The sequence below is a fragment of the Camelus dromedarius genome, chromosome 5 (assembly GCF_036321535.1).
Source record: "Camelus dromedarius isolate mCamDro1 chromosome 5, mCamDro1.pat, whole genome shotgun sequence".
NCBI classification, from domain to species: Eukaryota; Metazoa; Chordata; class Mammalia; order Artiodactyla; family Camelidae; genus Camelus; species Camelus dromedarius.
In genome coordinates, this window is record NC_087440.1 from 30,324,291 (window position 1) to 30,339,033 (window position 14,743).

General features: G+C 35.3%; 1 protein-coding gene across 14 annotated transcripts in view; it reads right to left on the reverse strand.

Moving 5' to 3' along the window:
- Positions 1-14,743, reverse strand: part of HNRNPC (heterogeneous nuclear ribonucleoprotein C) — a 46,068-nt gene that overhangs the window by 30,766 nt on the left and 559 nt on the right. For 4 of the 14 annotated variants that reach the window (XM_010990195.3, XM_010990188.3, XM_010990191.3 and 1 more), the window contains exon 2: positions 10,397-10,422. The exons of 3 other annotated variants lie outside the window; for them this stretch is intronic. The gene's annotated coding sequence lies outside the window, so the exon portion shown is untranslated. Of the gene's footprint in view, positions 1-9,684; positions 10,298-10,396; positions 10,423-10,751; positions 10,916-14,485; positions 14,531-14,743 lie in introns of those variants that run through there. 7 more of the 14 variants (XM_010990192.3, XM_031453416.2, XM_010990193.3 and 4 more) reach the window with 5 other exon arrangements.

Consider the following 14,743-nt stretch of genomic DNA (forward strand, 5'->3'; position numbering starts at 1 on the left):
ACTCAACAATAATCAAGGTTCTTGAATTGCCCTCAGTCAAGGAATTCACACCCTGAACATACTCTAAAATTTAATTGACTCCTAACTAATTTCCTCCCTTAGCTCTTCTCTTTAATGCCATTCATCAGCAATTGAATTATTCTTTTTCTTTGACTTAAAACATCTTATTCAAACTGTTCCCAATTGTGACCAGCATCTATAAAAATAAGAAATGGTGCCCTACAACATACAACTTAACCTGTCAATGTCCCTTTGACACCATAGTCCAAATTTGGTTGCTCTTGCAAGAGTGCAACACATTCTGGATGCTATCCAGATGCTATTATTTCTCCTAACTTTGGCACTGTTAACACATGCAGAATTCACTGTCAAGTGCAGAGCTTTACACTTCATATACTGCTTCATTCTCTTATATCTAATTCACAGTCCCTGGTTCCAGCCTGAAAAAAATTTCAGAATTTGATTTTGTAGTGTGAAGTATTAACAACCTCTCCCGGTTATATATTCTTCACTGATTCGTTCAGCATAGTTTGAGTAGTCTCACTCATGTCATTTAAAGTTTAAGATTAACACAATTGTCCTTCAATACCGTTAGTTTATTTCTTGTAATGTATTAGCTTTCGATAATTAGATCAATCTCAACTGAGAAGCCCTTCTGCATATGTTCTGCACGATGAAAAGCTCTACCCTGGTTTAGTTTTGAACAGGACTCAGGTCAGTAAAACAAAAAACTGACACACATGTGCAGTACCTATTTGTCCACAATTCCTTAATACTAATAAAAATGTATGAAAATAATGGATCAACACTTCCTAATGGCTCAGAGGCTTTGGAGTCAGATAGACCTGTTTCAATTTCAAACTCAAGCACTTAAGTAGTGTGCACTTCCTTCTGGAAAGCCAATCCCTTCAAACACCAGATTCTTCAACCATGAAATGAGTACAGTATCTGTCTCACAGGATCGGTATGAGGTGTAAATAAGGTACAGAAAACAATGAACACGGTGTCTGGCACATAGCAAGTACAGCTGCTGCCACTACTACATCATTTACTATTATTGCTACATACGAACAAAAATATGGGACAAAGACACGAGGACACAAAAGGTGATTAACAAACGATACTAAAGGTCTATGGAGATTAGGAAAAAAAATTCACCCCCACCATAAATGAGATAAAAATTAAACCAAATACCATACTTCACCTACCAAAAAAGCAAATACATTTTAAACAGAAATAATTATTTTCATATACTATTTCTGATAGTATGAACTGGTACCATATTTTCAGAGGACAACTGGATTGTTTTATCAAAAGCTTTAAATCTGTGCATCTTCTTTGACTCAATAATCTCATTTTTCAGAATTCATTGAAGGAATCAAGGATGCAGATATAGTAACAGCGAAAAATTAGAAAACAAGTACATGATAATGAGACTAACTAAATGAATTTCAATACATCAATCTAACTGAACAAAAGCTACAGCATGTAAAATTAACCCTGACACTGAGAGACGCTCAAGATGTTACAGAGCACATGCAAGATATACAACTTATCTAGAAGATTATACAGGAAAGTTCCGACATCTCAGGATGTAGTAGGATTGTGAAGTTTTTAAGTTTTTTCCACAATTGTTCTTTCATGCCATATTAGTTTCATATTTCCATTCTGCGAAGGTAGCTTCATGCTACCCCTGAATTTAATGATTATGATACATAGCTTTGCCTAGAGTCAGCAAAGCTTTTCTAGAAACTCCTAAACAAAAGAAAAGTTGAGTGCTTCTCTTCTTCACAGAGCAATTCAGACCTGTATAAAAATCAAGAAAATGGACATCTCTAAGATAACGAAACTCACTGGATATTGTGTTCCATAATTTGGGGTCTCTTAATTCATTGGTAGTCCCAACAAGGATATTTCTCTCTACATTCGCAACCTTCAAAATCAACTGTGCTATCACTAAACTTTTTCTTAGTTGAAGTAAAGCTGATTTATAATACTGCGTTAACTTCAGGTGAATAGCATAGTGATTTTTTTCTTACTGATTATATTCCACTATAGGTTATTGTTAAGATACTGGATATAATTCCCTGCACTATACAATAAATTCTTGCTGCTTATCTATTTTATATATAATAGTTTGAATCTGTTAATCCCATATTCCTAATTTGTCCCCCCGCCCATCTTAAGTGTTGTCATCTCTTTCTATGAGTGTTACATCATACTTAGAAAAAGAAAAACCAGCATTTTAGAACCCAACATATTCTTAACTAGAGCAGCTTCTATATAGTAAAACTCAACATGAGCAAGCATCTATTTACTCTAGGAACATTTTAAGCCCTTTGAAAAAAGAGGTTTCTGAGTCTACAAGTATCAAACAAGCATTAGGAATATGTAAGAGAATGCTTTTCATAGGAAAAGAATCAAGAGTCGGGGGAGGGTATAGCTCAACTGGTAGAGCGCATGGCTAGCATGCCTGAGGTCCTGGGTTCAATCCCAAGTATCTCCACTGAAAAATCAAATAAATAAATAAACCTAATTACCTCCCCCCACCAAAAAAAAAAAAAAAGAAAAAAGAAAAAAGAGAGAGAATCAAGAGTAACATTTCAGTTACTTCAGTAAGGTCAATAAATGTTGACTGGGAAATAACTATTACAGTCAGAGAGCCACCCTGATAAGCAAAATTATGCTCTTTAAATGTTAATCTTTTATCATTTATCACCAAGAAATATTTACAGATTGGTCACATTATACCAGATATATGATATGCCTAAGAGCTCAAATTCAAAGTACACATATTTCAAGATGGTATCTATTTCTGATGACTAGCTTAAGTGCATTACCATTTATCCAGCCTGCCTGTTGGAAATTACGTGATTCTTAATTCTACTTGTAGTTTAGGCAGTCGTTAGTTCAAATTTTGCACACAAAATGTAAAATTTTTATAATGTGTTATTTCTAATTTATATAAAATGTGGCTACACTATGATCCTCAACTTTCCTCCCAAACATCAAAAACACTCTTGCCAGAAAGTCCTCCAAATTTTCTAACACCCAAGCAATAAAAAGGAGTGAAAGTGATCTAGACTACTACATCTCTTTAATGTGCCCATCACAGTTCTAGGACAGGGCACGAAATTCTGCATTTCTAAGAAGCTTCCAGATGATAATGGTGATGATGATAATGATGCCACTGCTGCTGCTGAAGCTCAGACCATACTCTGAATAGCAAGGGTCAACAAGATTTCGTTTCTTTGGGGGGATAGTATAGTTCAAGTGGTAGAGTGCACGCTTAGCATGCACAAGGTCCTGGGTTCAATTCCCAGCACCTCCTGCAAAAACAAATAAACCTAATTACCTCCCCAAACCCCACCCCAGCCAAAATTTAAAAAATAAGTAAGACTTCATTTATTTATTATCTTGTAGAAAGCTTCAATTTTATCAGTGAACTCAACTGAGCATTGAGTTACATACAACAAATACACTTTTCAAAGTCTAACATGGTCCCCTGGGGACCTGTGTTAGGGAAAACAAAACAAAACAAAAATCAAGATTTTTTTGGTTGATTTTTCTAAGATAATACTGTAATTTCGCTGTATAACACGCAGTGGGTTCTGGGCAAGCATCTAGCTCTCAAATCAAATATATTAATATTTCTGCAGTAATGCATATGCAGTCACTAAACGGAACAGACTATAATCTCACGTCAACTGAAGTCAAGTTTTGTCATCAAATGAGTCTGTCAAACTCATTGTCAAACTAAGCTGAAAAACTGTCTTAGATTTTTGAATTTCTGAATTCCGAACAATAGATTTTGGACCAGTACCGCTAAATAATTTATAAAGGAATAATTTTTAATAAGGAAATCCAACTTAAAATTACTACAACATTCTCCATCACTCAGATCTAAGCAGCTAAAACACGATTATACCTAACTTCAGAATTTAACAGTAAAATGTATATAAAATATAGTGGAATCTCATCTTCTGTTATCCTGAACTTAATTTTATCACTCATGAGGATAACCATGTCAATATTCTCTCTCAAAAATTTTTTCTACACTTACCTCTAATAAACAGAACTTCCCAAATTCTAGAAAGCACTAGGCAAAACACATATGTAAGCAAAAAACATCCATGTTACCATCTCTGCAGAAATAAAACACAATTGGAAAATCCCTTATTCAGTCCTGAGAGTAGTAGTTTAGGGTCTTAAAATACATTTACTAAATGTTTTTGTGTGATGATGACTGTTGTTATTAAGCCCTTATCCTTTAAAAAAGACATACTGAAATATCTACAGACTAAATATATCACATTTCACCTCAAAATAACATGAGGAGGAGAAAGTGGGTACAGGTACAGGTACAGGTGAAACAACATTACCCAAGGAATGCTCAAGCTGGACAAGTTTGGAGATCAAAAAAGATCCAAGTAATTCACAAAACTAGAAATTATTAGTGGTCATTTACATTGCCATTAAGTAGACAAACAGTTTTCACCTTTTGGGAAACCAATCTAGAGTGAAAGTTTTTAAAACAAGCATGCCCTTCAACAATCTGGGGCTTAAATAATTAAAGTTATTTACAAAATCTTAGTTGTAAGATTGTTTATAAAAGGGAAAATTGAGGGGGGTGGTCCCTAAGGGTTCAACTATAAGTACTGGTTAAGTAAAATATTGTATGAGTATGCAATGTAGTACTATGCAGCTACTAAAATTTTTGAAGAGCTGTACCTAACAACATCTTATGTTAATGTAATTTCATGTTAAAGAAAAAAAATTACTACTTAAATGTATGTGCTGTATGAATGACATGCCTTTTGGAAAATCCTACATATGCAAAAAAAAGCCTGAATGGACACATTGAAACTTTTATTTTTCCTTTATTTCAATAAAACTACATTTTAAAACATATCATAAACAACTGTAATTCTAACATAGGAAGCCAACAAACTTTTAAGGACAAAGGAAAATTTTTCTTTGAAAAGCACACTTTACTGACTCAATTTTAGCCATACAGTTTTTGAAGTTACACCAAACCCACTTAGGTGAAGATGACTATATTTAAGGAACTAATATAAGGAATTATAGTCACTATGAATGGTTACATCATTTTCAGAATACAGAATTTTAGTAAGAGGGCTAAGGGATAAATTTCATTTAACATGTATCCTATTAAACTATTCCTAAATGTTATTCCAGACTAGTTAGGAAAGCCTAAATGAACTTACAGAGTTATACTGTGAAATCAACTCAAAAGCCATAGGTTAATCTAAATGGGAAACAGAAGACTATTTCAGGATGGTGAAATTGGTAGGAAGGAAAAATTGAGATGTCCTACAACCTGCTGCAGCTACACCTTAAAGTAGCTATGCATTCTCACTGGAGAATAAATTGAGGAAAAAAAAAAAAAAGATAAAGTTCTTCCAAATTTTGATTACAGCCCCATCACAGGCAACAGCTAACATGACTCAAATGCTAACATGACTCATTCCATCACAGCCAAACCTATTTTAAGGTTTAACTATAAAAATTGCTTACGAAACTCCTACTGCACAGGCTATAGTTACTCTATTTATACCCAGACACAGAATCAGGAGAGTTGTTGAAGTATACCTATAATAAGGAGTCGTAAGTTTTTTTAATCAGAAGCAAAATGATGCTGTGTTGCTCATTTTAACACTCCGTCTTTGAGCACACACAGCAAAAATTTCCTTCCAACCCTCCTAAATCCCTCACTTCTCCAGAGGTAATCAATGTTGTTTCACACTTATCTTTCCAGGTATTTCTCTGTATCTTTACGTATAGTAGGAAATAAAGTTCTATAATAGGTGAGCTGGTACAAAGTGCTACAGAGTATTCACAGGGCTAAGTAAAAGAAAACGCTTTTGAGTAAGAATCTAAATGAACTGAGGAAACCTAACCTTCTGAACATCTAGGGGAAGAAAATTCCAAGGCTTTGAGGTAGTAACATCTAGTGTGTCCAAGCCTCAGTAGGAGGCCAGTGTGACTGGAGCAGGGTAGTATACTATTAATAAGGGAGGAGGGGCACAAAGGATCACTCACATAGGTCTTGTAGGTCACAATAAAACTTTGACTTCAACACTGAAATGGTCAACTATTAAGTGAGTTTCAAGCAGGAAATTCTTTCAGGTAACATTTTGCAGCATTATATTTTAATAGGATCGATCTAGATAACACATACTGGTGTGGAGGGGCAAAAGAAATAAACCTACTCCAGTAATACACCAAAAAGACAATGATGGCTTGAAACTGGACCAAGCAACAGAAGAAAAAGGTAGCGAATTCTTGTTATATTTTAAAGGCAGAGATGACAGGATTTTCTACAAGGCCAGAAGTGAGGTATAACAGAAAAAAATAATCAAGGGTGGCTAACCAAAGTCTGGCCTGACACGAAAACTTGGGTTTCACCAACTGAAATGGGCAACACTGCAGAAGAAACTGGTTTGAGGGAAGAACAGCAGGAGCCCAGTTTTGGACTTTTATTTTAAATTGATATATGAATATTCTCAGGAATTGTCAGGTAGGTAACTGGATGATGAATACGTCATTCAAAAGAGAAGTCCAGGCTGGTGATATATGTGTGGGAATCACCAGCTAATAGATATATACATAAAATCATGTGACTGAGTGAAATGACCTGGGAGGTGTGATCAGAAAAGAGAAGTGGAAAGGCTGAACCACAGGTACTCCAGCTGAGTGGAGAAGGAAGAGCTAGAAAGAGAACAAAAACCTGGAGCTAAGTAAAAAAATGTTTCAAAGAAGAAAGTGGCTCGACTGTTTAAATACTGTAAATACTGAAAAGAACTGCTGGATTTAGTGACACATCCTTTTGGAGTATGTATTTTTTTTTCAAACCATAAATAATACAATTATTTCTTTTCTTCCCCCAACTAAAACTCACTTTTAAATGTGTTTACTTCCTTAAAAGAATGTTGTCACATCCAAAGATTCTATAAAATTACACAGCAAAGCTACATCCACCTAAATAATTTATTACCTTGGACACTTCATGCCATTTAAAGTGCTGTGAATTAAACGAAATACATAACAATGATATTTACTTTAAAACTTGGTTATGATGACGACTAAGTGAACATAATAACTTTGACAGCAGGGGACACATAGTAATGTCCAGATTATTACTTTTTAGAAGAAATTTGGGTTCTTTTACTTCATTTTTCCTTTCAAATAGGAAAGCTATTATGTCATGTCTGATCCAAAAGAGGGTTATAGAAATAACTAGTAACTTCCAAAGCCTGACTAACCTATCCTCTTCAAACACACTACATATGCTCATTAATACACACAAAAAAAAATTCATTTGAAAAAACAGGGCAAGTGCCCCAGGCCTAGAATTATTACTGTCTGAGATTACAGATAGCGGAATACTTTAACAGGTCTTCTAATTTATTTAGTCCTACTTGCACTACGTCCTCATTACTAACATTCCCCATACAACAGCCAGAAGGAAAATTCAAGAAAATCAGATCTTTCCACTCTCCAAAGTCCTTCAACAGATTCCTTCTGTGCCCAAGATAATCTAGATCTTAAACATGGGCCTATCAGGACCTGTATACTATGCTTGGTACTTGCTTAAATTTCCAACTTTATCTCTTACTCTATGCATTCTTGGTATTCCAAAAATACTACTATTCCAGTAGTATTCCTTGCTCTGAGGCCAAGCCCCCCTCCCCTAATCCCCGCCATTATCTGTGCTTTCAGGTATGACAATCCACTTACAGATCTCAATTTCAACATCAGCTCCTTCAAGGTCTCTTTGAAGGCAGCACCCTCCTGCCTCCATACTCTAAATTTGGTTCCCTTAACTATCATCTCACTTTTCCTTCATGGGGATCTAGACTGTGAAAGTGCTATTTTTTCACTTTATTTTTCCCCTCAGTGGTCTATAATACACAAAGAGGGCAGGAGACAGTGTTTTGTTCATCTATATATACCCAAGCCTAATGGTTATTTTCAGAGTAAGCACTCAAATGTTTAATAAATAAATAAATACCTCTAACTTGAAACCTGGGAGTCATGCCAAACAAATCCCTCACTCTTCATATCACAGCTACCACCAAATCCTCTGAAATTTACCCATTTGTAACCCCAAAACCACTGGCCAGTTCAGGTCACTATTCTTCCATTTTAGTATCTTCCTTATTTATCACCTACTTCCAATCTCATTCCCCTCTATGCCATTTCCACACTGCTATAAAAATGACATTTCTAAAAATCAAAATATGATGTCACTCCCCAGTTAAGAATCTTTCTATAGTTCACTATTGGTTTCTGGATAAAACACAAACTCCCTGGCTTGGCATGTTTATAATCGGGTCTTAACAAGATTCAGTTCCACTTGTTTTTTCTTAAAACCATTTCCTGACTTCTTAAGAGTCAGCAAGGTACTCATCTTTGCATGGTTCTATAAACTCTGTGCTCACCTTTATCACATGGTGACATTATCCCACTCATCTGTCTCCTTCATGAGACTATGAATCCCTGAACAACTATTGTACCTTTATGTAACCCCCAAACCAGAACATGACCCATAAAATAGTGTATCTGCAGAATTAAGAAATAAATTAAACTGAACCTATAGTGAATAGCAGCCAAGCAATGACAGAGAGAGGTAGAAAGAGGTTTCATACAACAGAGGGCATCAATAAAACTTGGACCCATAAAAGAAAATTTTCCATTCCTCATCCAGATAACCTCAGGATGTTTTATGTAACTTTCTCCTATTCTGTTTTCCTTTGAGGCTGCCTTCAGGCTTACTCATGAGTATGAGTAAGGGAAGAGGTCAAGTATGTGATTTACCCTAGTACCACAGCACTGAATAATCTTCAAAAATCATTCTACTCCCACCTGCCCCGACGTGGCTCAAAATCTATTAAAGCAACTCTAAAGTGAGTTATTAAAATATTCCACTGTTGTCAGTTAAATACTACAGGTTGCCAATATTCTCAACTCTTTGGCTACCTACATCCTTATTAATCTCTGGATTATTCTAATGAACAGACCAGATTCATCTCTTCTTATTACTATTGGGAAAACAGTGGATTCCCCAATACCTAGCTAGACTGCAAGTCATCATTGAAAAAGAGGTCAAACCTAGATCTTTCCTGGTTTGGATACAGAGATTATACAGATTTTCCTGCTTTCCGAGGTTAAAAAAAACTACTTAACCTTTTCTTTTTTTAAAAAACCTTCACGCTGTGATTTTAATATCACAGCATGTCTCTTGTGGTTTGATTCATATTAAAAACTAAGATAAAAAAGTCTCAATAGAGTAAAAGCCAAAATTGTTGTCACAAACTCAAGGATTACCCTGAAAGAAAATTTTTACTAATTTGTAATCTAAAACAAAGAACCACCTAATGTCTTTATCTTGTTGCTAATCATTAAAACAAGGCATTTTCATTATAAATATAAACTTCAGTCACTCTTTCCAATTATCAAAAACTCTCAGCAAGCCCAAGTTTGATACTGATAATTCCATTACTTTACCAAAACCTGAAGTGGCCTCCCTTAGGAAAGGTCTCTTGAGATACACACACAAAAACCCAAACATTTCCAGAAGCTGTCAACCTACACCACTTCAACTAAACTTTAACCAGTGTATTTCCTAGTCTTCGCAATGAAACCAAGTGGACCTCACACCTCTTACCATCACCCAGGAAGGGTGTGCATCTGTTCCGAAGGCCCCCCTGGCTCCAGGTCATCCTGGCTGCTGCTGCTCCAGGCTGGGCATCCATGTTGCTGCAGCTTGTGGTTTGTGAGGGGTAGTGTACAGGAAAAGCAGGATGGGATTTCAAGGGAAACAGGAGGGAGATGGCTTTCTGGGAAAATGCCATCACCATCATAGGTGTTAAGTAGTACCACACACATTTTATTGCAGCACAGTTTAAAAATTTAACAAATGAAAGATTAAAAATAAAAAAAACAAAAATAAAAAATAAAAAATACAGACGTCCAGAGATGCTCTAAAACAGTTAAGTTAAAGATCAGGAAAAATAAGGTCACAGACTTAACAGCCAGTAAAATTCTTTCGAGCGTGGGGAAGGGGATGAGGGCAAGGGGAAGGGTTGGGAGAGAAAAGGTTTATGTGATCAATCCACTTAAAAATGCTACTGCCTTCACCTTCTCTCCCAAGATGCAAAACTCCAAAGTCAATCAGAAGGCCGGAGAAATTCTTATGCACATTCAGAAAAACTCGATTTTAATCCGGTTAAAAATCATCAGTGTTATTATCATCATCATCATCACCATCATTAAGTATAATAATAAATAATAATAGTAACTAGTAACAACAATAAAAAGGAAATCAGCGGAAAGTCAGGAAAAATGTAAAAAAAAAATTGGAATAACTTACTGTAGCTGAAGATCAAAAAAATCTCACTGTAAAAAAACAAAAATAAAAATAGCCCAGATTAGAAAAACGGGAGGTGCAAAAATGTCAAGTCAGTAAAGTTCATTTCTTTTCTCTTTCCAAAAGCAGTTTCCACAAAAACCGCAAGGGTAAAGTTCTCAGTAGCAGACAAGCAAAGCCCTTTCCACATCATCAATCAATCTTAAAAATACACGAGGAAGTAGAGAGGTCAGTTTATAAGAGGCTAAAAGGCTCCTCCTCCTCTAACCCAACTGCTGCAGAAAAAATAGAAATAGAAATTTAAAAATTACATCTTAAATCCAAGTCCCGTTTTTGGAAACAATTAAAAAAAAAACACCTGTAAATTTGCCGTAGTGCACACCAAGTTGCATCATTATGTTTAAAATGTCTTTATAAAATCAGTTTTGGAATGGGAATGTGTGTGTTCTGGAAGGATGGGGAAGGGAGGTTAAAAATCAAAGCTGAGCTCCAGTGAGTAGGGATGGGGTTCGCCTTGCTGCCCTGTGAAAGGAGAAGGGACAGATTGAGTCAGAGTTCCTCAGAAATGTTGTGCCCTAAACCCCCAAGACAGAAACATCTGTCCATTGCATCTAACACATTTTGGTAAAGTATAACATTCCACTGGGATGGGGACAGCCTCTTTAGAATCATCACCTCTATCAGTGACTGTCTTCACAATTCTTCAGTATCAGTAGGTGACTAAAATTAACAAAATATGCACCTGTATTCCCTTAATGATCTCAAAAAAAAAAAAAAGGTCCATATTCAAACATTCATCTTGATAATCAGCAGTTTGGGCAAAGAAAATATAGGAAAAACCAGGCCAAAAGAGAAGAAGTGAGCAAAAGTCAAACATCAAGATTATGAAGGTAAGCAGATTTCGTGGGTTTTAAAAATTTAAGTCCATGTAGTTTTTTTCCTATGACACAAACTGAAGGTGAACGGTCTACCATGAAGATACATACTAGAGATGACATCTACTCTCAAAACTAATGTGCAATCAAGCCACAAGACCTGAGCGGTTCTATCAGGGAGAAAAAAGCTTTAAATAAGGAGCACATTAATCCACTCGGCAACAGAATGAAAAACCACAGATGAAGGAAAAAAGATTACTATAGCTACTGAATAATGTCAAAACAGGTGAAAAGTAAATTATTGCCCTTAAGAAATTTGTTCCTGTGGTCCCACTGTTTATAAACTAGTATATACAGCTAATTTCAAGTTAGGAATTCTAAGAGTCTGATACATAACACCACACTAAATCATCAGCTAAAACAAGATCTGCAGTTAGACTGCAGGTCTTTGAATAAATAAATAAGAATGACTATACTTGCATTATACTTGGCCATAAGATTTTATTCTTTTCAGATGTTAGTAAATTAAAAAATTTTAAGCTGAGATTTAAAAAAGTGTTCCTTGACTCAGTTATGTATGAGTGACTATAGGTACTATAACTAAAATTTTAAGTGTAAATTTTTTAGTAGCAGAGGAGTTTAGGCATGACGTATAAGTTACTTTTACACTTATACTGATATATTAAGCTGGACAAATGTACAAACTATAGAAAAAATTGTAGAAGACGTACATTATTTGAATGTTATCGCCTCTGCGTCAGTGTTAGGGGTGTCAGTAAGGGTGAAACATTCAATTTTCTTCTTTGGAGTCATAGCCTGAAACTGGTACTCAAAAATTTCAAGATATGTTAAGTAACTGTGGCTATCTACAAACAAATCCTTTGTACATGTGTTACAAGACATAAGTTTAAAAATAAGTAATTAATATTAGAAGAAAACATTTCCGTCTCTCAACCTCAAGAAGTTGTCTCCCAAGATGTCAATGTTAAACTGATAAGCTACCACTCATAAAAAAGGCCAACAAACTTCAGCACTTAAACGTAATCTTTGCAATTAATAGTATATCTAGTTTACACTTTGTCAAATTTCTGGGAGATCTGGATTCCTTCTTCCAAAGGGGGCATTCTCAAAGTGAGGACTGCCAACCAGCATCACATGGCACTTGTATTAGAAATGCAAATTAACAGGACCCACCCCAGACTTAATTAGAAAGTGATGGCGGAGACGCCAGCAATCTGTTTTAACCAGTCCTCTGGCAGACCCTAATGTCAGCTCATGTTTAAGAACCACTCTGTAGAGCTTAATACGGAACACCTCTATCCCTTAATAAAGATCAATATAAAACAAATTCAAGAACAGTAACTTACCATAGTAAATGCTATACCATACTATGAAACCCTATACTAATCCTTTTCCCCTTTATAAACCCCCAATTTCCAGTACCTAAGAGAACACATGCAGTTATGCTACATCAAATAGTTCTGGTTCTCACCACAGTCAGTTCTCTAGTAAACCTAGTATGTACAGAACCATAAGCTTCCCTGATCCTATTGAGAATGAATGAGTACATGTAAGTATGAGCAGATATTGCTCCTCCAAAACAACTAATAAAATTGCTTGAAAACTGAAATACTGCTATTAAGGCAGTTAACAGTAATTACTAATACACAAAAACTGCTTTCAACAATAAAACTATTTCTGTACACTTTTCAGCCTTCTGGCAACAAATGACCTCAGTTACAGAAATTAGAAATTAAAACAGGTAAGAAGTCTAAGCCCCCTTATAAGTATAAAACTGAACCCCAGAGAGTTTAACTGATTTGCCCGACATAATCAGAAGGGGAAGAGGATAAAACCCAGTTCTCTTAACTAGGCCAAGGTTCTTTTAACTGTCACACTCCCAGTTAACATCTCACACATTCACCAGTTAACATAATTAATCTTTGAGATTAGAATAAGTAGCTATTTTGGAGTTTACTGCTTGATTCTAACAGCAATTCCATCCAAAACAAGGCCGCACACCATGTGAAACCCTCTGGAGACCTAATCACAAATAATAAGGCATATTTAAATTCTCTACGAAGGAAAACAGCAAATACCACCAGGCATGAGCATGGGAAACACAAAAAGGTCAGATCTACAACTTAGCCCAGCCAACGTGAAAATGTTACTAATGCCTACCTACTTGAAGACACATCTAGAATTGTTTCATACATTAATTCTGTGGCCAAATCATTGCAGATGGATATTAACTCAAAGGTCATGCTGATCCTAAGGAATCCATATTTCTAACACCTTAAGGCAAGAAAAGCGTCCTTCAATTAATTTCAACTCCCATCAATAACTGTTCTTAAATACTAAATACTAATTTCTTACAATTCTCTATATTTGCCAATAATATTTCTGTTAGATACGGTTTCCTAAATTAACTAATCAGTGCTTTTACCTCATTTCTGACACTTCTGTGCTTCATTTTAGTTTTAAGTCCACATAGTATAAATGCCTAAGCATTTTTTTTAAAGGTAATGCTTTTGATCCCTATTACAATTATCTACACAGTGAAAGATCAATAAATGCATAGCTATGTAAAATAGGAGTATTTTTACTTTATAACAGGTTTCCTAAGGGATGAATTTATTTTGCAGTTTTGGTTTAAACCGTGCTCAATAATCCTAGTTTTTGTGAGAGTAACACATTATGAACAATAAAATCAACTAAATTTTACACAAGGATTTAGAAAAACCTATTTCTTAGGTAAGTGAATGTGATACTACTTAGAAACCTATGTAATTTTTACAAACTTAGCCAAAAATTTTATTAAATTTCAGGATCTAGCAAGTAGTAAACACTACAATACTTGCTTAATGAAAACTCCGTAGGCGTTTTCGTCTAAGTTTCGACGGTCTGGAAAATTAATGCCAGAATATCCTAAAAGTCAAACTTTATTGTCTTAGGACGTTACTTTAAAAATAAATGCAATTCTCCTAATTTAGTATTTCTCCCAAGGGCAGTGTGGGAATTTCCAGTTATCGCCAGTGATTGCTGTAATTGGCTCCTCGCAAAGATTCAAATATAGTACTTCTAGTACCCACTATTTCAGTAAGTAGGTAAAGCCACTTGACTAATTCCTTACTAGTTCCGCTACTGATTTAATATGACCCTGGCAATTAACACTCTTATGTTTCGGTTTCTGTCTGAGAAAGATAGTAATACCTACCTCAAGCAAGTTCCACTAACTTATATATTTCAAGTGATTTGTAACCTGCAGATAAAAAGCCAACTTTAATTATTACTGTTAATATGTAAGTGAGATTTCAATTTTCTTAAAAAGAATTGAAAACAGCTACTCTGAGGTCCGCCATTTGCTCAGAGAGCAGTAAAATTGAAAGTATTCAGTAGAATATTTAACCTATTGTTATAATATTATTATGACCTGCGGTGCGCTCGGGAATCCAGACGCTTGCGGTACAATATC